This window comes from Macaca thibetana, chromosome 6, assembly GCF_024542745.1.
Source record: "Macaca thibetana thibetana isolate TM-01 chromosome 6, ASM2454274v1, whole genome shotgun sequence".
NCBI classification, from domain to species: Eukaryota; Metazoa; Chordata; class Mammalia; order Primates; family Cercopithecidae; genus Macaca; species Macaca thibetana.
The window spans coordinates 126,554,592-126,581,508 of NC_065583.1; the positions used below are offsets into that span (position 1 = coordinate 126,554,592).

Sequence of the window (26,917 nt, forward strand, 5' to 3'; positions counted from 1 at the left end):
GTGGGGGGAAAGCTGGAATGATGTTTTTAGGTTGTATGGCTGGCTTTGGAGAAAAGGGATTCTGGCTTCTATGACCTGCCTTGGGGAAGAGGGATTCTAGTTTCTGTGGCTAGCCTTCAAGAGAAATGAGGGGCCAGAGGCAAGAGGGTAGGAAAAAGTCAGAGAGAGCTGTTTCTAAGGCTTTCATGCTGGAGTATTGTTTTCAAAGCCTCTACACCACCATTCATTTCTGTTTCTACTCATCAGCTGTCTGTCCCACTTGACATCACCTCACACACATCTAGAGGTCAGTGATTCCTGTGCTTACATTTCCAGTCTATGAGGCTGTTCTGAGCTCCTACTCAGAATCTCTAGTTAGCTGTTTGAAAGACCATTTAGTCTGAAGATTGACGTCATGAGCCCCAATGCTTGCCCTCCACCACATTTCTTGTCTTCCAATGCTCCATCGCTTAGCAAAAGTCAACACTATCCATTTGGTCATGCGAGCCTAGGAATGTAGGCTTCATCCTTGACAGTCTCCTTTCCTGCATAATTCCTCATCAAATCGCTCTACTTTACTTACCAAATATTCCCCCATGGTCTGTCTGCTTTCCTAAATCTCTACCTCTGGCTGCCAACTTCTTTTGCGTGGCTATTAGACACCTAACTGGTCTCCTAGCTCGATGCATGCCTCTCTGCCTTCTTCCAAATTTCTCCCTTATTCTGTTTCCCCTACTGCCAACTCTAGACCTTTTGATTAATCTGTTTTTATCTCCACATTTATATATCCCATCCTATATATATATATATATATATATATATATATATATATATATATATATATATTTAAAAAGCATGTGAAAGACCAGTGCACTGAAGACTCCATTTTCTAAGATGGTAGTGGTTCATGATATATGTAAGTAGTTCTCACATAGTGTAAGTCCTACATGCATGAATTTAGGTTATTGCAAGTTATTTACATAACAGCATTTCTCTAATACCAGTCTTCCAACAATAAGTTTCAAATTTTCGATCAATTTCTTAGTCATTTTTTAAGGTATGACTTCCCCTTGGAGATCAGGACAACAATAAAAAATGAGTACATCTGCATAGACAGCTGTAAAATGCAGAGGGGGTACTAGAAAGAAACCCACATCTAATTGGCTGATGGTTTCCTCAGGGAGGGGAGTGGAAATAGGAGTATAAAGAGTTTCTTATCTTTTATTTTTATCTATTCAAACATCTGTATGGTTTGAATCTAAAACAAAAATGTAATCAGGTATTACTTATTAAAGAAAAGAGGAAAGAAAGGAGTAAGAGTGATAGATTATAAATGATTTTTAAATCTTTAAAAAAATGTCCTCCTGAATTATTCCAATAATTATTTTTAAGATACTGGAAAGACTCAACCTCCCTAAATATCTCCTTTATATCAATTCCAACACCAGAAATTTGTCATTCATTAAGTGAATATTTTACCGAAGGTGTGTTGCAAACAAAACTCCATGCTAAAATTCCTTTCTTTCTGTCTTTCATAATTCCTTATTAAAATGCAGATACCTCCTCTTCATTCCCCATGGCTAAGGTGTGAAAACCATCTTCAATAAACACCTTCAGAGATTCTGGCAACTAAGAAAAAAAAGGGAGCCTGTTTGTGTTCCTCTATCCATCCATTTATGTAACCATTATTATTTCCAGTCACTATGACAAGCTGAATGAATCTAATGAGCAAGGCAAATTAAAAATCTTCTATTTTACCAAACAAAAATAGTAGAAAGAAAAAAATAGAAAAAAAGATAACTGCATTTCATAGCTTCATGTATACATGCATTTACTTAAAAAAAAAAAAACTGGGAAAAGAGAAAAACCACGCAGAAGGCAGGGGGCTGGGGGCCACTACACAAGGTAAGGCAGTCAGTGTAAACATCCTACTAAGACTCATAAAGAGAAGAATAACATTTGGCTCAAAATCATTTGAGTTGCCATAATGTCCCCTTCCTCTGTGTCCAACCTGAGTACTCTTTAATAAAATCTACTTTGTACACATATACCCATATATGGCCCCTCTGGAAAAAAAAAAAGAAAAAAAATGGGATTATGTCTTCGTTATTTGTTACCTTGCTCTTCTCCTTAATCAGATGTAAAAGTTTTTCCAAAATGAGTAAAAAGTCTATCTCATTCTTTTGGATGTTGCCTCAGTGTTTCATCATATGGATGCACTATTATTTATTTACCATTTCTTTATTAATGGACATTTGCTTTCTCAATTTTTTTCAATAACAAATCATGCTTTATTGAATCTTCTACTTTTGTGCACATATTGAGTTTTTTTCCCCATATGGATTCTTCAAAGTGGAATTGCTAGATCAAAGGGTTTGCACATTTCAAGTTTGGATAGACAGTGTCAAATTGAATCAATTTATACTATTTGAGTGTCCTTTGTAACATTTAAATAATTGTTTAAATTAAATGATATCATCTGATAGATGAAAAATATTTTATTTTTGTTTTGGTTTGCATTTCCCTGATACATAGTATAGGTGAACTTCTTTTTATGTGTTTAGTGGAGATTTATATATTTTTGGTCACATTTTTTGCTCAGTTTTATAAACTTTTATTTTTTAATTGATAAGAGCTCTTCAGAGTCATTTGTTTAATTTAATTAAAAAGCATTATCACCCATTGACATTATGTAGGCATCACGCTAGGTGTTGATGTCTAAAAGCCGTACAATATAGAGTCTCTGCCCTCCTAAGGGTGGGGTAGTGGAGGGAATGCAGATTTGCTAAGAAAATAAATGCAGTAAGATGTTAGAACTGTCAAGTTAGACAAACTGCCTACTTAAGAGTATTGGATTGCTCAGTCATCTCAGAGGGAGAAAGATTGAAAAGAGCATAAAAGTTCAACTCTCCAGTAGCAAACTCACAATATATTGAAAGTTGCTTACTATGTTTTAGCTTACTGTTTTATGCTTAAATGTGACTATTAACATATTTAAGTCAGAAATTACTGCTTATAGCACTAGTTCTGAAGGCCAGAGAACTAAGAACAGTCTTTCAGGTAACTATTTCAATATTGAGTGGTTTTTTGTTTGTTTGTTTCGTTTTGTTTTTCTGTCTTCACTTGCAGTGATGCTCTCACTCAATTGGATCAGAGCTCTTTGACAGCTTCCATGACCTTTCACTACACACATGCAAGAAACCATACTCAGACCTACACAGACAGAGCCACACAGACACAGCTGCACCAAGTGGCATTATAAGAAAGGACTAGACAGGATGCAACTGTGATGTTACTTAGGTGAAGAGGCCACTCCAGCTGAAGAGGCTCACAATGAGATCTCTATTGGCCAGAGATTTGAGATCTCTATCTGCCGATTATGTCAGGGAAATAATTTAACACATCAGTGCTGCAGTTTAAGATGAACTATAAAGACTAGGAGGAATTAGTAGGATAGTAAGTGCTTGACTTATGTCCAGGAAAAGGGCAGATGTACATTTTGATGGTAAATTATAAAAGTCAACTTGTACAAAAGTCACTGATAATTAATTCTCTTCTTCAAATGGAAAGCAGGATGGGTGGTTGAAATTTACTGACAGTGATCTCCCCTTGGATTTAGGCTGGCAGAAGAGTAGGTAGGCTTATTTTTTTTAAAAGCACAATCCCCTTGAAACAGGCCAGAAAGGAGATATGGGGTGGGCAAGATTTATTGCTCAGGTCAGTACAGAGAAGCTCAAGAGGCCTCCTTTCTGGCTCCGGAACTGTGCTAAGTAAGGGGGCTCAGGGCAGGCGGAGGGTGTCAGAAATATGATAAACCATGAAATATGATAGTACATGCAAAAACTTGTAAATGGTGAGACATAAGTCATAGTGATATTATTTTTGGTAAAAAGTAGAAACCCTACCTATTGGCATCAAATTTCTGTTATAGAATGGGTTTATAAGCAGCCCTCCGGTTGGAAGGATTTCCCTGGAAGCTGTGTTTACACAGCGAACACTTTGTTTTTGTTTAGATCATATGTGGGCTGGGAAGAAAGGAACCAATGTTCCTTTATGGAGTACTACAACACCCCATATGCTTTCAAAGAGACCCCTGAAGCACTAGCACTGAGCCTCACAAGTATTTTGTCGAGGTAAGCACTGAAAACAAAGATAAACTATGACCGCCATCTTGTGGTGGGATCCACCATTACCAAGTTGGATTGAGTGTGAGGCGGTGGTAGTGGGGGAGGGGTTGAGACACTTTTTTTTTTTTTTTTTTTTTTTTTTTTTTTTTTTCACTTGAGGATTCTGGTAGGACTGTAAGGAGTAAACCTCTTGGATACAAAATTTGCCACCTGGCAGGAGAGCTATGTTAGAGGAGGTCTTCCCTTAATTTGATTTAGGTTTCTGTGGTGTGGAGAATCTGGAGTAGTTTTGAGAGAGCATTTGTCATTCCTTATCTCCATGTTCCCAGATCCCTAGCTTGGGAAGGTATTTTTCTCACATTCTCCAGAGTTCAAAGAGCTTACCAAACAACAGAAACCTAATATTTATTCTTTAATATTATTCCATTATATACCACACCAGAGCACATTTGTTTTCACAACATTTAATTAGATTTCTTGGAAATGGAAAAGCCATTTTTTTTTTTTATGGATTTACTATCAGTCTGAAACCTAAGAACCTTTCCAATATTTTAATACAAACCAGCCATACTGACTTAAATTAAAGGAATGTGTTCAAAGTAGAAATAACACTGATAAAAGAGGCTTTTAATATGTCCCGGAGAGCACCCAGCCTAACAGGATGACATTTTGGTGAAAGTAAATAAGATGTAGTATCAAAGGGAACTTTTTCTTTCTTGAAATATTTAAAGCATCATTTGCTTTTCACTTGGCAGAACAACGAACAACAGCACCAAAAGAAACCACGTGGCCATTTTTCACTTTGCAAAGCATTCTTTACAGATGCCTGTCTAGTTGTTCTTGGATGACTTCAGGGCACTGACACCGCATTCATCTTTGAAAGTTCTCCACCAGGTCCAAATGGCTGTCCCAGGAATGAGTGAGCCCACCATGCCTTCCAATAGGTTCAGCGTTTGTCTATAATGTGGCAGGCTTAGGAACATATCTGGCTGAAGACGCTTCTCTTTCACTGTGTCGGAATCTTTCAGGGCTGCAGCATTCTGTGTTTCTAATATCTAGGCAGGAAGACAATCAGATTATACATTTGGCAGCAGTACCTAGACTAATGCCTGGCACATGATAGGTGCTGAATGAATGCTCCAAAACCGAAGGATCTAGTTGTTATCTTGACACCTAGAGATATACCGAAATTCTTGTATTGATATCTACTCCAGTCCCCTCTCCTAACACATGGCCTCAAACTTGGCTCTCTTGTCATTTGAGGCTGGATAATTCTGTTACAGGGAGCTGTCTTATGCATTGTAGGATGTTTAGCAGCATTCCTAACCTCTACCCACTAGAGGCCAGTAGGATGCTCCAATTGTAAAAACCAAAAATGTCTTTAGATTTTGACAAATGTCCCCTGGGGGGCAGAAATATCCCCTGGTTGCAAATCACCATCCTAAACTGAGCATAGTTATGTGAAAGAGATATGGCCTTAGGCACAAGTTGAGTCAGCAGTAGTAAATCATGAAATATGAACACCATGGAAGTGCTCTTCTGACCAACAATATCTCCCCTGCCCTCAGTGTTCTCTAGCAAAGATGACCATAAATGTTTAAACTGAGATAGTTTTGCAGAAAGTTGAGAGCAAATGATGAGCAATCAGCCAGCCAGGAAAATGGTTCCTTTTTGTTTTCAGGAAAAGAAGAGTCACGTGGGAGAAATACAGTCATTTGTAAAAAGCAGGTGTCCAAGAGATAGTGTGTGTAAAGGGGAAAACATTGGATAGGAAATCAGCAGACTTGCACACTAATCCTGGGTTGGCTACTGACCAGCTGTGTCCCATAGGGGAGCTTTCTCCACTTGGCTGATAATAAGGGGGCTGACGCAAGTGACCCATAAAGTTCCTTCTCCTGCTCAGGTGTGAAGGAAATTACAGATTTGTTTGTCTAATGAATAGCCTATTATTACGCATTTTTGCAGAGGAGGAGCCGTGCTTTGACAGAGTACAAGGCTAGAATCAATGAGGAGTATGGGAAGATAAATTATGGGGTTTAGGGAATGCCAAAGTCTAAGATGAAGGTAATGGAGTTTCTGTTGAAAGGAAATAAGAAAGTACAATGAGTATGACACAAAAGCCATAATACATCTTTGCTGCTGTCTCACTCTCTTTCCGTGTGTGTAGGTTGGTGGTGAAGATGCTAGGTGGGCCACAGTTAGCAAGCTAGTCAGTTTCCTCATAGCTCCTCAGGGAGGAGGGTTTGCTCAGAACAGTCTCTCTTGCCAAATGTGAAAACCACAATCATAGGTTACTGTCAGCAATGGGCAATCTTGGATGTGTATGGAACCTCTCATCAGAGAATTCAACTGATTTAACTGAATTCTCTTATTTTGCAGATACGCATGTCAAAACAGTCCATAAATGTTATATCTTGTAGAAACGAATGTCATGATTCATTGACTAAAAAAGTAAAATGGCCTTGAAAGATTCTGATATTCAATAGCATCGAAGTCAGGGTAGGACAAATCTGGATGAATTTTAAATGTTTGAAGAGTTTTTCAGCCATTTTGGGTTTGATAGAACAGCAAATTCATTTTATGAAGCAGTCTTACCCTCACTTTCTAAACATGATGTATGTTTGAAAGAAATTCATTCCATATGTTTTTGTTTAATTTTACTTAAATCATCAAAATATTATTTCTTAAGACTTGTTTGATGTCTAAGAAGTATTTAAGCCCTTTGAATAATTTAAAAAATATACGTTTTTCCTCTTTAAAACAGGAAATCACTTATTAAAGAGTTTAAGTGGGTTTGGACACAAATGAGATTCAGACTTGAAATCCTGACCCTGTGAAGATTAGAGAAAGTTTGAAACTTGCCAAAATAGACTCTCCCATTCCTCCCTAAAAGTCAGTACCTTGTGATATCATATTGTCAGCAGAATTACTTGGGCATAGTTCAACAGAATGAAATGTTTTGTTATATTTTTCCTCCCAGTCATAGGGTTCATAACCTCAGTCAACTTTGACTCCCCTCTCTCTCCATTGCATTGGCCTTCATATCAGGTAAGTCACTAAGTTCTCTGCCTTTTTGGTCTGTCTCTCTCTTAGGATTTCCATTGCCTCAGCCTCTCTCAAGCTTTTGTCTGGATCATAGCATTTGCCATGCAGCTGGCACCCTCCCTTTGTCTGGTTTCTCCCTGTACCAATCCAATGTATATGTTGTTGGTTTTTAATCCTCACTAAAACATCACTAAATCTTCCCTGAAACAATCACCCTTCTACTATACAACCTTCAGTGGTTCCTAAGGCCCACTGATACTTTAGTCTTATTTGGTGGTTCTCTGCATGCACTGCCCTAGTATGTTTTTTCAAACCGCTGTTCAGTGGAGAAGCTCTCCTTAGGGTGGCTTGGTTGCTGTGTGAACACAACACATGTACACTGGTCTGTGATGCCTTTCTTCCTTGTCTTCCTACTCATTCAGTGAGAACCTGCGCAAGTCTCACTTCCTTTCTGATGACTCCTGCCTGTGGTATTACTCCCTCCTGAGAGTTCTTACAGCAATTGTCCCTCTGACATGGTGTCTGAGCTTACACCGCTGTACACAATTCCTTTACTTCATGCATGTTTTTGTCTTGCCTCTTTACCAGGACTAGAGACTCAGTTTTCCAGCAGAAGTTCTCCAAATGTGGTCCCTGCACCATAACATTAGCATCACCTGAGAGTTTGTTAGAACTGTAATTTCTTAGATTCCACCCTAGATTTGCAGAATTAGAAATTCCAGGAGTGGGGGTAGCACTCTGTATTTTAATTAACAAGCTCTCCAGGTGATTCGGGTGCATGTTCAAATTTGAGAACCAGGGTTGTGAAAGAAAGAGACACATCTTAGAGTTCTTGGCATCCTCCACAATGCCAGTACAAAGCTGAAATGTGGAAATTACTAAAATTTTACCTAACTTGAATTTTAAGACAAGTTTTCAATGACATGCAAAGAAAATAGAAATGCTTTCAAAAGCTATGGAATTTTAAGAAATAAAAGGTACAATTTCTTACTGATTGCAATGAAAGATCAAATAGTTTACAAGTTTAATGATAATCCACTTGAAAAGAATTTCTTCTTCTTTTTTTTGCTTTTCCTTTCATTAGAATTTTAGTGTTGTCCAGCACTGAGTAGTCAGATGATGGTATTCAGCACACTGTTTCCAACATTCTTAAAACTCGAAATCTGTAGTTTAGAGGTGATTTTTTTTTTTCTTGGAAGGTTGTGGGATTGGTGGCCATATGTGAGCATGGAGGATAATTTCCTTTTCTTCTCTTTCTCATTAAAGTCCTTTATTACAGTTTGGACCTCTCATATAGAGATGAATGTTGCTATAGAATAAAAAAATCGTGGTGTACAGAAAAATGGATCCTTTGGGTATATCTATACACCAATAGAGGGGAGAATAACTTTAACTTACCATTTTTAAATAAATGTAAATATTTCATTGTTTTTTCTCTACCCTTGTCCATTCAAATTTTATACATCCCCACAATTTACAGACTTTAGTACTAAGGTGAGCCTTAACCTAATTGTATTTTTTCCACACCCCTCAAGAACTTTGTACAGTTAGAGATGAACCATATCAAGCCCCTGGCTCTGGCAGGCTTGTGATTGGACACTGAGCCAATCTGATAATACTTGCACCCAAGAGCCCAGGTAGATGATAGAGGAGTCAAGGAGCTACCTTAATTTCCATTGCTAGTAGTCAGGGAGCCTGGATTTTTTTTGTTGTTGTTAAAGACAACAGGTTAGTCAGTGTGGCATTGGAGAAAAAGGTTGTGCTTTGAAGCCAGACAAACCTGTGTTTAAATCCCTGCTGTGCATCACTAAACTAGCCATTTGTTTCATGTTCGTTTTTCCTTTTCTAACGAGGATCCTAATACCTATCTGTCCTGCAGGGTTGTTGAAAGAGGTGTTGATAATGTATGATGTACATGGCCCAAGTTAGATGCTCAGTAAGTGAAATGATTATGGTTAGTCTCTGACTAACAATTATGTTTGTAATTCTTTTGTTTTTAATCTCAAACACATAACTTGAATGATTAATCATTAATAACTTGAATGATTAAGAAAAGTAATCCCATTTCTCCCTTTTTTAATTTTACAGAGCTCTGCTTCTAATTGTTCTTTTCTAATAGTAACTGGGTTGCATTGATGTAAAGTGTATTCAGTGATTTTCTTTTACTTTTCCTTGTTCTTTTTTATTGAAGGTGTACCTCTTGAGTTTCTATGAAGCAGGTGTGTATCTCTATCAATACTATCAAGTCTGTCTAGACCTTCCTTTTTTCACGAGATTAGTATTTGTTGAGTGGTCTCTGCCAGGCTCTGAGGATGCATAAATGTGCACAGGGAATAGTCAGAGAACTAAAGTAAAAACTTGTTCTGACTAGAATAATCCTATTGTCCAAATTGTCCCTATAAACTCAGACTTAGGAGTTGTTGAAGCAGGTATGTGCCTACATGGTGGAATTTTCCAGGACTAACTAATAGGACATTTCCCTGTCTGTTTATAATAGTCCTGATGCTTCCACCATGAGAGTCAGTGTTTAGTCAAGGCCTTGACTCTTTTATTTGCTGATGAAGGAGGATGTGTGCAAAAAGCTATACTTTTCGCCTGTAGCATTCTCTGAGCACATTAGCAAAATTTCAGTAACAGATCAGCAACGTTACTTTGGTAAAGAATAGGGAACTGACAGAATACACTCATGAAAGATTTGCTTTCATTGGGGAGGCCATCTGGAGGGGACAGCCAGGACAAAGGCAGCCTGGGATAGGGTGGAAGACCTTGGGCCATTAGGGTCTGTAGTCACCTCCAGGATGACCCCCAGTGATTCTCACTTCCTGTTAGTCACACTCTGTGTTGTTCTCTCCCATTTTGAATAAGGGTTACCTTGGTAACCAATAGTACATTGTGGAAATGACTCCTAAGTGTGACTTCCAAGGCGAGGTCACAAAAGACGTTGAGGCTTCTGCCTTACTCTATGAGATCCCTCAGATCAACCGCTTTTAGGGGAAGCCAGCTGCGATCTCATGAGGACACTCAAGCAGTCCTATATTTTCTTGGGGTAAGGAACTGAGGCCTGCTGCCAGTAACCATCACCAGTTAGCAGTATATGAGTGAGCCATGTGGGAAGTGGATTCTTCAGCCCAATGCAACCTTCAGTGACTGTAACCCCAGGTGACATTTTAACTCTAGCCTTTTGAGGGACTCTGAGGTGGAACCCACCAAGCTAAGTTCCTGGTCCATAGAAATTGTGTGCGGTAATAAATAATTATTGTTTTAAGTCATTAAGTTTTTGGATAATTTGTTAAACAGCAATAAATAACTAATACAGAACCCAGCATGTGGTGCTAGATTCCTGGAAGAAAAGAGCAAAGTTAAAAGACATGTTAAAAGGGTAGATCAGAGAGGCCAAAGACAGACATTTTCTTCACCTTTTGCCCCAAAGTGGTATTGTTTACACTTTATAAAGGGTATGTAGTCATGGGGCTGGGAATGGTGGGAGAAAATGAACTCAATAGCTAATTCCCAGAGCACCTGGAAGAGAAGGAAAAAAGACAAAGGATGAATGTTAGTTTGGGAAGGACTCCTGAATATGAAGGCTTGGAAATGGACCTGTCTTTCAACATCATGTGAGGTTTTGAAAATTGTTTTGTACTCGAACAACCCTTGGATTTCATCAAACAGTAGGACCACAGTAATGTGGGTAAAAAAGTCTCCTGAGATCCTTGAGTCATTCTTTTTTTTCCTTGTACAAGACTCTAGTTAAGGCTACCAAAAACTATCTCACCTTTTAAAAGTGAACATACCAACAAAGGCAGCAGTTTCAAGGCTTGGCAAAAGGTTTCACATTCATTTAAACAAAAGGGGCTCTTTCTAGAAGTATCTCTAGCAATATTAAACTATGAATCATGTTTATACCTCTAGGAAGGACTTAAGTGACATATTAGCATTTAGGGAAGAAGGCTTTGTATTAGAGAGTAAAAAATTTTTAAAAAACAAATTGCTTTCTTACTACATGGTTTTAAAACTGTCAACTTTTTATGTGTTTTCAACTCGGGGAAAGGTTGAGTTTCTTTGGAAAGGGGCAAGGCAGGAAATCAGTAATGATTCATACCACTTTTTCACATGCTTCTCTGACGAGTTTTAATCACAAATCCGGGTCCACTTGTATAACAAAAACATTAAAAGAGGGTGTTTTAAACTACGTCTTTTTATTAATCATGTATTTAGTCTTGTAAATAATACACGCAAGCACATCCTTGTTACGTCAGTTGGAAAACAGTGATTAACTAGCTGTTTAGGAGATGGGAGTATCTTGCAATTTTATATGTACTTCCTAAGTGGCTGTGTGTTTTCTCTTGGGCGATTTAATTTGATTTAGGCAAATATGTTAAATTTTAGAATTTAATTGATTTTTAATTTTAATGATCTTTTCTATCCTCTGCATTTAATGGCAATTTTTAGGACTGCCACAATAGTCTTTTGAAAAAAGGGCACATTTACTTGAAAGAAATATACTTTGTTATTTCTGAGTTCCTTTGAAATTGCTGAAGATGGTTTTACTTTAGCATTCCCTTCAGCCTAATTCCCTTTTCCCCTTTATTTCTATTGGGATGAGGTAATCCTGGGTTTGTAGAGTCTTTTGTGATGGAAATGGCTATGACCACACAGACGCAGCATAATATTTACTTGGAATAAGAGAAAGAGAAATATCAATAGTGCTGCTCACCAAGCATTTGAAAATACTTGTCTTTCATTTCCAGAGAGAAAAATACCACTTTGCGTGTTCATTATTAATTTGGGTAACTGAAACATAGTGTGTGTTCATAAATTTTGAATCAAAATTGAATGAGGAGAGGAGTGAAACTTAAAACTAATTATGGCAAGGTCTGAAGTTATGAAGGCCAGATGTATTAATGTTGCATTAATATAGCATAAGACATTCATAAGTAAAATAAGGAAGTTATATGGAGCTGAACAAACTCATCAAACAAATAGGGGTGTATGTGTGTACAGACCCTAGTTTGGTTGTTGTAGCCTAATTCTGGTGAACAGGTCAGCAACCTTTTCCTATAAAGGGCCAGACAGAAAATATTTTAAACTTGGAGGCCATAGGCCTCTATCACAACTACTCAGCTTTGCAGTTGTAAAAGAAAGCAGCCATGGACAATATGGAAATGAATAAATGTGGCAGTATTTCAATAAAACTTTATTTACAAAATCAGGCTGCAGACCAGATTTGACGCGGAGACTGTAGTTTGCTGCTTCTTTGCCTACACTATGTAATTTTTCTTATTTACTTATTTGTAGACCAATGCATTGGAAAGGGAGTTTGAAGCAGCTTACAAGGACAGGTTGAGCATCCCAAGTCTGAAAATTTTAAATCTGAAATGCTCCAAAAGCGGCAACTTTTCCAGTACTGACAAGAGACATCCAAGGCAAATGCTCATTGGGAGCATTTTGGATTTTGAATTTTTGAGTTTGGGATGCTCAACTGGTAAGTAAAATGCAAATTTCCCCAAATTTGAAAAATCCTTGAAAATGTATATGGCAAGGTCAAGGCACAGTAGGACCTGGAGAGATTTTGTGGGTAGGAATGGAGTGGGCTCCAGCCTATAGTAGATTGAGTATATCTATTGCTAACATCCAGGAATCATTTGGGAGCAAAGCATGTCTGTGGACCATTCAGTTTTCATTTGAGTGAATATTACACATAGTCTGTGCTGAGGATCTGCATAGATGCCCTTCAGATCAGCATTGGTGAGAGCCTTCCAGGTGGGGCCCCTGAAACCTAGAGCGTTGATGGTTGAAAAGAGAAATCTCCTACTCTATACCCCAGTGTGACTAAACAGGCCTAGCTCATCCCCTCAATCCCTGCCACTCCATTCACCAAATGGAACAGAAATTAAACAGCCTTTTTACATGTATATATCCTTTGTCCCTATACTTCCACTTGCAGGAATCCATCCTAAGAAAAGTTTTAGGGAAGCTGCTAAAAACTGATATGTAGGCCAGGTACAGTGGCTCATGCCTATAATCCCAGCACTTTGGGAGGGCGAGGTGGGCAGATCACGAGGTCAGGAGTTCAAGACCAGTCTGACCAATGTGGTGAAACCCCGTCTCTACCAAAAATACAAAATTAGCTGGGTGTAGTGGTGTGCGCCTGTACTCCCAGCTACTCAGGAGGCTGAGGCAGGAGAATTGCATGAACCCAGGAGGCGGAGGTTGCAGTGCGCTGAGATTGTGCCACTGCACTCCAGCCTAGGCAACAGAGTGAGATTACGTCTCAAAAAAAAACAAAAAACAAAAAACAAAAAACTGACATGTAATATTCAAATTTCAGCTTCATTTATTAAACCAAAAATTGGAAAGAAGGTAAATATCCAACAGGAGGAGAGTAGGTAAGTAAGTTCTGGTATATATGAGATGAAATAATATATTATTTTAAAAATGGTTTGTGAAGACAATTTTATGACAGGGAAATGATGCTGAATATAATTTTAAATGAATATAGCAGAATGCAATATGATCATAATTTTGTGGAAACAATATTGCAAAAAGACTAGAAGAAGATATACTGTGGAGTAAACCCCTAGCTATCTACCAGAATCCCTTCTCTTCTTCCTGACATATGAGCATACTACATTTCCCAGCCTCCCTTGTAGTTGCATATGGCCATGTGACTAAGTTCTCTCCAGTGGTTTGTGAGCATAAATGATGTATTCCACGTACAGGCTTGACTCATAAAAATTTCTCACACATGTTTTTCTATGCCTTTAAATTAAAAGGAAATGTTTTACTGTCTTCACTTGATTGGAATGTTGACACTCAGGGCAACCTTGGAAGTCACATGTTGAAAATGACAGAGTAGCATCAGCTTAGGATCCTGAATGACGACAAAGAGATGAGTTGCCCTGCTGACATGAGCACTCATCTAGGACTGTTACTTGAGGGAAGAAATACATATCTATGAAGTTCAGCTACCATGGTGATGCCTGATAGAACAGATGGGTGTGCATGTGAAACACCCACTGAGGACTTCCAGAAACATTTGGTCGGGGGGCGGGGGGGTAGAGAAGGCAAGTTTTATAGGAACCCAAGGACTTTTATTAAAAAATGGGACTATAAACCAGTAACCTTTTAGCTATTGTTCAAGTCATCCCTTGCACCTGCAGGCTGATGAGGTCTGAGGAAGCTTGGTCTTCTTGTATTCTTTATTTGTTTGTTTGTTTATGTATTTTTGAGACAGGGTCTCACTCTCTTGCCTGCACTGGACTGCAGTGGTATGATTTTGGCTCACTGCAACCTTAACCTCCTGGGTGCACAGTTGATCCTCCCACCTCAGCCTCCCGAGTAGCTGGGACTAAAGATGCATGCCACCACGCCCAGCTAATTTTTGTACACAATGTAGATAAGAGGTTTTGCCATGTTGCCCAGGCTGGTTTCGAACTCCTGGACTCAAGCCATCCCACCACCCACCCCTGCCCACCACCATGGCCTCCCAATGTGCTGGGATTACAGGTGTCAACCACCATGTCCAAATGGACATGTATTTTTTTTAAACTTATTTTTAAAATATGTATTTAATTAGGCAAGTTAGGAAAAATACCAGTGTATACATAATGAAATGGGAAGGTATAAATAAATCTTAAAATGTGGGCAGAAAAAGAACAAATTAATATAGAAGGTAAAAACCCAGGAAGATGCTATACAGATGAGCCATTGAAACCTACACAGTTTCTGAAAATTGAGTGAAAGTTTAACTCTGGTTTTCCTACCAACCAAAGTGACTTGTTAATTGATTAATCCACCAGTCTCTTATCTCTGCAAATATTTCCTTCAGCTATTATTTCTGAAAGAAATTTCTCAATGACTCTTTATATAGGAAAGAGTGCCCTCAGCAATATCCCTAAGAAAATACCAGAATGGGATTTACAGTGCTGCCCCAAGATTAACTGAAAGGACACTGAATCAAAACAAACTTTAAGAAAAGAGAATCTAAAGATTGGGTTGGGAGAGACAACTGGACAATGGGACGTCGGTGATGACAGCCTCACTTGATCCAGGAATTAAACCTGTGTCCAGAAAAATTGTTGGAATTTCTGTCTTTCAAATAGTCTTTCATTCATATCCTTGCTCTTCATGAGGCTTTTTACAAGTTGGGCAGCAGGTGATTTTCAGGAGCTTTCTCAGTAACTGCTATAGGCTCCTGTCTTCTTCCATTTGCCCAGATGTCTGCAGTAACTGCTGGAGAAAAATAACTTCTCTATTGTCATCTGAGTCTTGAGGGAGTTCTTTTCATGAACAAAATTTAACTTAGAACCATAGTTATAGGGGATTCTGGGAAATGTGTTTCTGAGCTTCTCCTTTGTGACGTGAGCAGAGCATAGAAAGAGGAAGATACAGTGTTGAGTGGGTAACAGATCATCTGGCACACTTTGGTAATGGGGCAGATTTCCAATATGGCAAGCCACCACACAGACAGGCAAACTGAATTTACCAACAATAGGCAGCTATAATTTTTTTTTTTTTTTTTTTTTTTTTTTTTTTTGAGAATGAGTCTTTCTGTCACCCAGGCTGGAGTGCAGTGGCAGAATCTCGGCTCACTGCAACCTCTGCCTCCGGGTTCAAACTTTTCTCTTGCCTCAGCGTCCTGAATAGCTGGAATTACAGACACTCGCCATCGTACCAGGCAAATTTTTAAATTTTTAGTAGAGATAGGATTTCACCATGTTGGCCAGGTTGGTCTCAAACTCCTGACCTCAAGTAATCTGCCCGCCTCGGCCTCCCAAAGTGCTGGGATTACAGGCTTGAGCCATGGCACTTGGCAACATTTTTTGATTAAAAACATCTGATATGGTGTGGCTGTGTTGCCACTCAAATCTCATCTTGCATCGTAGCTCCCGTAATTCCCACATGTCGTGGGAGGTAATTGAATCATGGGGGTGAATTTTTCCTGTACTGTTCTAATGCTTCTTGTTGGCAGCTACCACCTGCCTGGTGATTCTGTCCAGATCTCTTGTCCCTGAGGTGTCAGTTTGCAACCCCGTCTTGGTCCTTTTCCACCATTTTCAGCCCCTCCAGGGCTTGGAGGACCCAGTGGGCCATTCTCTTGGAGCCTTGGCTGAAGTGGCTGGGCATGACACTTTTACTCTGATGTCCCCCATAGATCTTGATCATGGAGTCAACCCCAGCACCACCCTGTAGGTACAGGTGCTGTGCTGTGGAAGCAGCTCATGTGTAGAACCAGTTTTCATCATAGGGAGGAAGCTCTTTGTGCTTGGTCAGCTTGACGGTGTCCACCCATCCAAGGACTTTCAGCTTCCTGGACTTTTTGAGAAAGGCTGCCAGAGCTCTGAGGAACTCCTGCTGGTTCATGTTCTTTACAGTATCTCCAGGCATTGTGCGGCTGCCGTGCTGCCAGCCAGGGGAAAGGGATCTGATTGTTTTATAAAGGGCAGTTCCCCTGCACACACTGTCTTGACAGCTGCCATATAAGATGTGCCTTTGCTCCTCATTCGCCTTCTGCCATGACTGTGAGGCCTCCCCAGCCTAGTGGAACTGTGAGTTCATTAAACCTCTTTCCTTTATAAATTACCCATACTCAGGTAATTTATAATTACACATACTCGGGTATGTCCTTATAGTAGCATGATAGTAGACTATCATGATTAGATAGTAGACTAATACAACACCTCAAAAACAAAATTATAGGCAGAAATTAAAGCAAAATTTTATTGGAATTCTTAAACGTGAAATTATCTATATGTGGCATGCTGATTATATTTAATAATGTATTGTATACTAAAAAATTGCTAAGGGAGTAGATCTTAAATGTTTTCACCAAGAAAAAGTGATGTGATGAATATGTTAATTAGCTTAATTTAATTTCCCCCCATTAACATAAATTCAATGTACACATAATATTAAAAAATCACATTATACCTCACAAATATACACAATTTTTATTTGTCGTCTAAAAAAAAAATTTAGCTGAGCATGGTGGCTCATGCCTGTAATCCCAGCACTTTGGGAATTTGAGGTGGGCTGATCACTTGAGGTTGGGAGCTCGAGACCAGCCTGGCCAACATGGCAAAACCCTGTCTCTACCAAAAAATATAAAAATTAGCCAGGCGTGGTGGTGGGCGCCTGTAATCCCAGCTACTCAGGAGGCTGAGGTGGCAGAATCGCTTGGGTGACAAGAGCGAAACTCTGTCTCAAAATAAATACATAAATACATAAAAATTTAAACAGCAGATATCAGTGACCACCAGAGTGTTCACTACTTAAAAATGTAATCTATTTGGCATTAGTTTCTGAAGTGCTAGTGCCTTATGTCTAAATATTCACAGAAATGGCTAAATCAAATATTTGCTTGTGCAAAAAAGTTACCTATATATAAATGCACAGGGAGAAAGATACACACCAATCTGAGAATAAAAGTACATCAGGAGAGGGGAGTAAGGTACTGTGGGACCCAAAGTAACTTTTATATAATTTACATTATTTAAAAATTATAAAATATAATTTTTTGTGCATCAATTCTGTAATTAGAAAGAAAAAAATAGAGCTATCCCAAGATAATTAGTACCTAAAACTAATTTCTATGATGCCGTATTCTGTGACAGCTCTTGAAGTCAGCAAATGACAGAGAACTTGAGTTCTACTACAATTTCTACATTAGCATGATATGGTATATAACTTTGCCTAGTATTTTATGCTCTTAGGCCTGTTTTCCTGCTTGTAAAACAAGGGGATTAGAATAGATGGTTTCTAAGATCCTTCTTAGCACAGAAAGCCTGTAGTTTTAGGATTTGTTGGAGTGAAATACTGGAAGCATGGAACAGTTCTGGGGGTGGGGAGATGGTACTCCAAGGATGGTCTCTGGGAAGCAGGAAGAACTGCCTGAGGCTACTAGGAATTCAGAAAGTGGAAGTGTGGCCAGTTGAAGCAACTTCATAGCTATTAAAATTTCATGGAAGTTCAGCCTTTTCCTATGAGGCACTTGAGCTTGCACAGGGAAACCTGTCCTAATATCTATTAACAGAGTTTAGTTTTCACTGGTTTTCAACAGATTGCTCTCTAAGCTAGTTATGGTAGGTATCCTTTCTGACTCTTAGGGTCTATGTTACATGGACTGTTGAATATAAATTCTAGCCATATGTCATACTCAAGTGCATCCAAAGAGAGATACTTCTTCCTTATATCCATGAGGAAGAATCTAGATGTGGAGTCTTGAGGTTTTCACCATTTTCTACTATTCAGGGATCAAATTTTGCTAACAGTTTATGTTAAAGCAGAGGATCTACCCTGTTAGGGACTGAAAGACTGAAAATGAAGGTGAATATCCTTCAAGTAAAAGTGAAACTAGACAAATTATTTATGCAATTTAAAGAGAAGAAAAACATAAAGACTTTACAGCATATCAGTCAAAAAAAATCTCTTAGTAAAAAAGCGTATCAGCACAGAAACAACCTTAGTTTTCTGTTACTTGTTATAAAACATAATATATTTTCACACCACTTCTTGGGTAGTATTAATTTTGGCATTTATTACACATAATTTATTTTCTGAATACTGCATGTTATACAGCAGAGTCTATTAGAGATACTGTGTTTTCAAAGCCCCAGAAAAATACTTAGAAAGATGGAAGACACAGGTATAGGAGCTGAAAAGTAATTCTGTATGTTCACAAACAGCAATGGTCAATATTAGGATGTTAATTTTCCCCCATTGACATAAATTAAACTCAAACCTAGTCAAAATACCAGTAGAATTTTTTTTTTGGACAAGATCATTATAAACTTTATGGTGAAAATGCAAAGGATCTAGAAAAAAACCAGAATAATTTTGAAAAAGATGAACAAAATTGGAAGACTTAACCTAATTTTAAGACTTATGATAAAGCTACAGTAACTAAGATGGTGTAGTCTTGATGTAAAGACAAAAAAATTGAGACTCTGTCTTCCAACAAGAACAACAAAAGATTAATGACTGCCCTTCTGGATTTCAGACTTGCATGGGGCCTGTAGCCCCTTCGTTTTGGCTCATATATCCTGTTTGGAATGGGAGCATTTATCCAATGCCCGTCACCCCATCGTATCTTGGAAGTAACTGACTTGCTTTTTATTTTACAGGCTCCTAGGTAGAAGGAACTTGCCTTGTCTCAGATGATATTTTGGACTTGGACTTTTGGGTTAACGTTGGAATGAATTATGACTTTGGGGGAACTGTTGGGAAGGCATGATTGGTTTTGAAGCGTAAAAAGAATGTGATGTTTGGGAGGGGTCAGGAGCAGAATGATATGGTTTGGCTCTGTGTTCCCACCCAAATCTCATCTCAAATTGTAATCCCCATAATCCTTACGTGTCAAGGGAAGGAACTGGTGGGAGGCAATTTGATTTTGAGGGTGGTTTCCGCATGCTGTTCTCATGCGGAATAGTGAGTGAATTCTCACAAGATCTGATGGTTTGACAGTTTCTCCTTCACATGCTCTCTCTTGCCTGCTGCCATGTAAGACATGCCTGCTTCCTGTTCTGCCATGATTGAAAGTTTCCTGAGGCCTCCCCAGCCATGTAGGAACTGTCAGTCAATTAAACCTCTTTTCTTTATAAGTTAAAAAAAAATCAATGGAACAGAATAAAAAATCTAGAAATAGACTCATGCATATATGGTCAATTGATTTAAGAAAAGGTATCAAGGCAATCCAATGTAAAAAGGGTGATTTTTTCAATAAATGGCACTGAAGCAATTGTCTAGGTGTGCACAAAGAAGTGAACGTCGACCCTTACATCACATCATAAACAGAAATGAACCCCAAATAGGTCATAGATCTAAATGTCAGAGCTAAAAAACTATAAAACTGTTAAACAAAACATGTGAGAAAATCTTTTAGGTGGTAAGCTTTTTGTGGCTAGGGACCCACCCCATCACTCTTCATTTGTCTTTCTCCTCAGCATCTACCCTGGCTCATAGAAGGCATCCAAGGAATGCTGGAATTCAGTGAGACCTTGCTTTGTGGCTCTGAGAGTGCTGATGGGCAGGGAACCTAGATTTGTGCACTTATTCAGATCCCTGGTATATTCCCCCAAGGTTTGGCTTCACTCCTTTTATACTGTGCTGGTGGAGAATGGGGAATTTCAGAAGCATCAATGCCCACCGGGTGATTCTTTGATGCCCCTCCCCTTGAGATTTGCCCACAGCATTTCTAAACTGAAAGAATGTGACCTCCAATCTTGGGGCTCCAACCAGCACTAGTAGATCCTACCCTAGATTGAACCCAGTGATGCATTGCTCCCTGGCCACCCATACTGAAACTCTGAGAAAACACAGTGTGCCAGAGCACTGAGGTTTATTGGTGCAAAGGTGGCTCAGCTCACGGTAAGGGTTGTTCCAAAAGAATATAGTGAAAGGCACTTAAATCATCATAAGCAAGCAAAATATTTATTTTTAAAATATGCACAGGAAGAATTTGATACTATTTTTATTAGAGGAACAAACTCTCTTCATTTCCTGCTCTCTGAATTAGAGGCCTCCAATTTATTTGGCTCATAACCTAGACAAACCCTAGGAGGAGATACTGCAACTGGGAACTCTTTTGGCTTTTCTTTCTTTATAGCCTCACTATTATGCTACCTATTTTCTAAGCACTGGCAACATTTTCATGGAAAACTTAAGATGATCTAGTCTGGGTAGAGCCAGAACTAGAACCAGCCCCAGGTGAGTCCTTGTGGAAAACTGTTGTCATTTAACAACATAGGTCCTACTCGCAACATGAATACAGTTGCGGTTTTAGCACATGTTAGAACAGAATGGTTGGAGATTAAGAAGGGTCACCTTGCTCAGAGCACACCTTGTACATCTGTGAACTTTAGATTCATGCCTTCTTAGTAGGCATCACATCTTTTTCCTTGAGGGATTTTCATTCTCTTCCACTGTGGTTGAAGCACTGGTTTGTCTCGTGGCAGTGGGTGCTTTGCTTTCAGTGATACTTTTCTTCATGGAATGCCGAAGAGTATTACCAGATAAGTGTGGTTTGAATACGGTCAAGATTACTCTAAGCCAGGTGACTTCATCCAGAAGATGGACTGCTCTAGGATCTAGAGTTCCTTTCGAACACCCTCCTACCACACTCAGCACTTCACCAATTCTACTTCACGGACGCTAATGGTCACATATGACAATCATTTAAGCAAGAGCTGTGATAGTTGCTATGTTGCTATATTGGAGAAATTCTTGATAATCACGTAATTTATTCCCATCTCCAAAATGATGATACTTATGTGCTTGGACATTGTATAAAAACATTATATTTGAGGGTTAAATTAGCAAAAGTTATCTTCAAACAAACTAGATTTGTGTATGTTACTTAATGATAATGATGGGGATACATTCTGAGAAATACATCTTTCAGTGATTTTGTTGTTGTGTGAACATTATAGAATATACTTTCACAAACCTAGATGGTATAGCCCACTATTACCTAGGCTATATGGCATAGCCTATTGCTCCTAGGCTTCAAACCTGTACAGCATGTTTCTGTACTGAATACTGTAGGCAGTTGTAACACAGTGGGAAATATTGGTGTATCTAAACATAGCCAAACATAGAAAAGGTTCAGTAAAAAATACAGTATAAAAGATAAGAAGTGGGTTGAGGGCTGTGGCACATGCCTGTAATCCCAGCACTTTGGGAGGCCAAGGTGGGCGGATCACCTGATGTCAGGAGTTCGAGATCAGCCTGGCCAACATATTGAAACCCCGTCTCTACTAAAAATACAAAAATTAGCCAAGTGTGGTGGCAGGTGCCTGTAATTCCAGCTACTTGGGAGGCTGAAGCAGGAGAATCGCTTGAACCCGGGAGGCAGAGGTTGCAGTGAGCCAAGATCACGCCATTGCACTCCAGCCTGGGGACAAGAGTGAGACTTTGTCTTAAAAAAAAGAAAAAGAAAAAGATAAGAAGTGGTATATCTATATGGGATATTTACTGTGAATGGCTTGCAGGACTGGAAGTTGCTCTAGGTGAGTCAGTGAGTGAGTGTTGAGTGAATGTGAAGGCCTAGGACATTACTGTACACTACCGTAGACTTTATAAACACTGTACACTTAGGCTACACTAAATTTCTACAAGATATTTTTCTTTCTTTGAGAATAAATTAACCTTAGCTTACTGTATTTTGCTTTATAAATTTTTTAATTTTTTAAAGTTTTGATGCTTTTATAACACTTAGCTTAAAACTCAAACAGTGCACAGCTATACAAAAGTATTTTCTTTCTTTATGTTTTTGTTCTATACATTTTCTTCTATTTAATTTTTTTACTTAATTTTCCTTTTATTTTGTTAAAAACTAAGACCACACACATACGTCAGCCTAGGCTTACATAGGGTTCAGGATCATCAATATCACTGTCTCCCATCTCCACATTTTGTGCCACTGGACGGTCTTCAGGAACAATACCACGCATGGAGCTGTCATCCCCTATGAGAACAATACCTTCTGGAATACCTCCTGAACGACCTGCATGAAGCTGTTTTACAGTTAACATTTTTTCATAAGTAGATGATGTACATGGTAAAATACCAATAAAAAGTATAGCATAGTAAATACATAAACCAGGAGCACAGTTGCTTATTGTCATTATTATCTACTACGCATAATTGTATGTGCTATACTTTCAAAGGACTGAAAGCACAGTAGGTTTGTTTACACCAGCCTCACCACAAACATGTGAGTAACGCATTGTGCTACGACTTGGAGATGGCTGCAAAGTCACTGGGCAACAGGAATTTTTCAACTCCATTGTAATCTTATGGGACTACCATTGTATATGTAGTATATCATTGACCAAAATGTCATTATGCAGTGCACGACTGTATATACATGCATGAAACACACATGTACATAGGTTTTTTGTTTGTTTGTTTTTACATCTTTCAAGAGGCTTCATAAGTCCAGATTTTTTTGTTTTTCCTCACTGCCCAGATACTTTAAGAGTAGCTGGCACATTGGCCCAAGTCAAGCAGAAGAAGGGCTGAATGTTTCATCTCTGGATTTCAAGGAAATTAAATTATATACTACTGCCACATTCTCTGCTACTGCTGTAACACTGAGGCTTTTTTGTAAGCTAGTGTTCAAAAATCACTGCTAAGAAAGCAATGTATGTTAATAGGTTCTAGTGTGAACTAGGGGCAATTCCACCTGAAGTTGATGGTGGCTTTTATGGGGCCTGACTTGTCTTCAGTGCTGGAGTTTCACCTTGTCCTAATCTGCTAGGGCTGCTATTACAAAATACTATGCACTGGGTGACTTAAACAACATACATTTGTTCCTCACAGTTCTGGAGGTGGGAAGTCCATGATCAAGGTGCCAGCAGGGTTTGATTTCTGGTAAGGGTTCTCTTCCTGGTTTGCAGATGGCTGCTTTCTTGCTGTGTCCTCATGGTGGAGAGGGAGAGGCCTCTGGTCTCTTCCTCTGTACAAAGGCATCAATCTCATTATGGGGGCTCCAACTTCAGGACCTCATCTAAACCTAATTACGACCCCCCTCCAAAGGCTCCACATCTATTCCATCACATTGGGGATTAGTACTTCAACATATGAATTTTGGGGTGACACAGATATTAAGTCCATAGCATACCTCTTGCCCCTAGTTGCATGTTGCTTCTTTCTATGACTTTACTGAACACCTAGCATAGCAACCTGAATAAGATTGTAATTGTGCTTCTCATCATTGATCCCCAGGAATAAAAATCTTGTGAATTTTAATTCTTATAAATTTTCCCTTAAGAGAATATTATGCAGTTATGATTAAAGTCTAGCATCCAGAGAGGTCTATGTTAAGCGTTCCTCAAAATTAAATTTATTGGGGATACCCTGAATAGCACACTGGCAGGAGTAATATTTTTAAACTGTGTAGGCTGGGAGGATTTTACTATTTACTTTTGGTATAAACAGATTTTTGTCCAGCACTTACCAACAACTTGACCTACATTTCACATGGTACAACAAAAAATTTCAATGAAAAATAGAAAACAAGAGTACTGGATTTAAAGCCAGGAATATTTAAGAGAGGGGGTGTTTACAGGTACTTCTCTTCTATTTCCTGTCTTAAAAATGGATGTAATACCAATGAACGTTCTAGGATTTTATTTCTGCCCACATTTAAAATGTTCTGAATACCACCAACGCATGTGGTTTACTTTCATAAAATGTTTACAGAGCACAGTTAAACAGCATCCAATTTCTGGAGTTAAACTCAGAATATTACGTATTTTCCTGAAGTAGAGTGTGATCTCTTGAGTAAAGTTGGACAGTAGGTGCATTTATACTGTGCTTTTAAGTTCTAAGCCAATTCCATTAATTGTATTAAAGTTCCAATCCGTATTTTAGTAATAACCACTGTGGCAAATGATATTTATTGTTCTTTCCTCTTTCTATTTTGGGTGGAGGACAAACATTGTCATATATTTTGAAAACCTTATGGAAAACCAAGAAAGAAAGAGCCTTCTTCTTCCACGGTGCCAGGCCTCTTCATACAGTTTTTGAAACCCAGTCAATATTTTACCATTAGAGCACATTTCAACTCAAAATAGCTGTATTTTGACTGGGCGTGGTGGTTCATGCCTGTTATCCCAGCACTTTGGGAGGCTGAGGCGGGCAGATCACCTGAGTTCAGGAGTTCAAGACCAGCTTGGCCAAGATGGCGAAACCTCATCTCTACTAAAAATACAAAAATTAGCCAGGCATGGTGGTGCGCGACTGTAAACCCAGCTACTCGGGAGGTTGAGGCAGGAGAATCCCTTGAATCCAGGAGGTGGAGGTTGCAGGGAGCCGAGATTGTGTCACTGCACTCCAGCCTGGGCTACAGAGTGAGACTCCATCCAAAAGAAAAAAAAAAGAGCTGTATTTCAAGTGCTCAATAGCCTCATATGGGTAGTGGCTACGATGTTGAGTAATGAAGAGCTAGAAGAATAAACATCAAAAATATTAATAGTTGTTATCTATAGGTTGTACAATTATGAATTTATCTCTTTGCTTACTCATATTTTCTAGATTTATAATAAACATATGTTGCTTTCATAAGATAAGAAATCCATGCTTAATTTAAAATATGTCATAAGGGGACTTTATATTCTATAGTGAAACTCTCATTTGTTCATACTTCTAAAAATTCTAGCAGAGAGAGATGTAGTCTGTTTTTAAGACAGTTGAAGTTTGTGACTTCAATACTACAGGCATTTCAGAGAACTCTGTGTGTGTGTGTGTGTGTGTGTGTGTGTGTATAAAGATCATGTATGAAGTCCTTTCTGTGGACCCTGGCAATCTCTACAGTCACGGAGGTGTAGTGGCCCTGAGGCACAAGAACAGGCCTTTTGGTGAGGATCATTAGCCTAAAGTTGTAGTCCTGAATTTTGATCAAATCCATTTTTCTTCAACAGAGTATTTTTACATTTGTTAGCCCAGGACGACCTACTGGACCAAACACAAAATCTGGGAGAGAGAGTTCTTGGGTTAGTTGTAGAGGTTAAGCGTGAGCATTTCAGAGCAGTTGGGGCCAGATTCCCATCAAAAACAATCCGTTGGGAATTTGGAGTACCCAACTATTAGCCAAGTTAGGGTCTAGTTCAGTATTCCTATGAAGTGACACACTGGAATTATTCTGTCAGAGGGAGCTATGGAATGTACCCCACCACATGATTAGATAGCTCTGAACTATAAACAGTGGAACTGTTGGAATGTCAAATGGAGTCACATGGAGATCAGTGACACTTTACATCTTAGTGGCATCACAACAAAATACTATATTCATTAAAGGTTTACACTTTGGGTACCTTGGCCTATGTCAGTGATGGCCTAAAATGATGGCCTAAATCATTTCTTGTTCCCTTTGTATTTATTAGAGTAAAATTAGTCATGATAAAAATCATTTGACATTAATGCGCATGTCATAAGTACTTACCACATTTCTGCCCTGCGATTCATTATTAATTTTTCAAGAGATTCCCAGATGTCCTGGGGATGGAGTTAAGATGTCCCTGGGATGGGTTTGCAGTGTTATGATTAGAGCAGTTTGATCCAATCTGACAAAGTCTCATGTGCCCGTAAGCATAAAGCACCTGCCAAGACACATGTGCAACAGACCATTGGAATTCCTTGGCATTGTTTTACGAAGCAGAAGGCTTTGGTAGTTGGGCACTCAACAAACTACTCAGTATTTCTTTTTGTTTTAAAAACAAAGCATTCTTACAAAACAAGCCTTGTCTTTGGTTTCCAAACCACAAAGTTCTGAAGGTGGGGTTTTCAGAAAACCACTGTATTTCTGAATGAAATGTTGCTAAGTTCCATCATCATTTTTGGTTATTGCACTCTGTTCAGAGGCCTCTCATGGTTTATTAAAAGCCATTTCATACAGGCCTTGGTAAAGATACTGATGTAGAATTAGAGAGAAAAGATGTGACGTCTCTTCTTTTTTTAGGCTACAAGAATTAATTGACATTTTCCCTGGCCTTTTCTTTGACTCATTGGCAGAAGAGATATGATACACAACTGCTCTGTTCCCTGTTTCAGAGAACAAACTATTTGAGGAAGAATGTTTTCAATGACATTCCATGGAGTGGAAAAATTAGTCTCCCCTATGTACAGGAATAGTCACAGAAATTTTATGGCCTATCAAACCTAGGGTTTGGAAAAAATAATCCAGTGAGCTTTACTAAAGATTCCAAAAAGACTTTGCGTCAGGGCCAATTGCTTTAACAAATAGACCCCAAAGCATATAGGTTCAA

General features: G+C 38.8%; 1 protein-coding gene, 1 long non-coding RNA gene and 1 pseudogene across 26 annotated transcripts in view; 1 reads left to right on the forward strand and 2 right to left on the reverse strand.

Moving 5' to 3' along the window:
- NDUFS4 (NADH:ubiquinone oxidoreductase subunit S4) overlaps positions 1-26,917 on the reverse strand; it is a 696,041-nt gene that overhangs the window by 252,713 nt on the left and 416,411 nt on the right. For 2 of the 25 annotated variants that reach the window (XM_050794158.1, XM_050794126.1), the window contains exon 1: positions 23,675-23,678. The exons of the other annotated variants lie outside the window; for them this stretch is intronic. The gene's annotated coding sequence lies outside the window, so the exon portion shown is untranslated. Of the gene's footprint in view, positions 1-23,674; positions 23,679-26,917 lie in introns of those variants that run through there. 25 annotated transcript variants of the gene reach the window in all.
- Positions 10,124-15,160, forward strand: LOC126956881 (uncharacterized). Its single transcript, XR_007726519.1, has 3 exons — positions 10,124-10,197; positions 13,480-13,537; positions 15,022-15,160. It is a non-coding gene; the product is annotated as an uncharacterized LOC126956881 (long non-coding RNA).
- LOC126956876 (40S ribosomal protein S19-like) lies at positions 16,020-16,565 on the reverse strand (annotated as a pseudogene).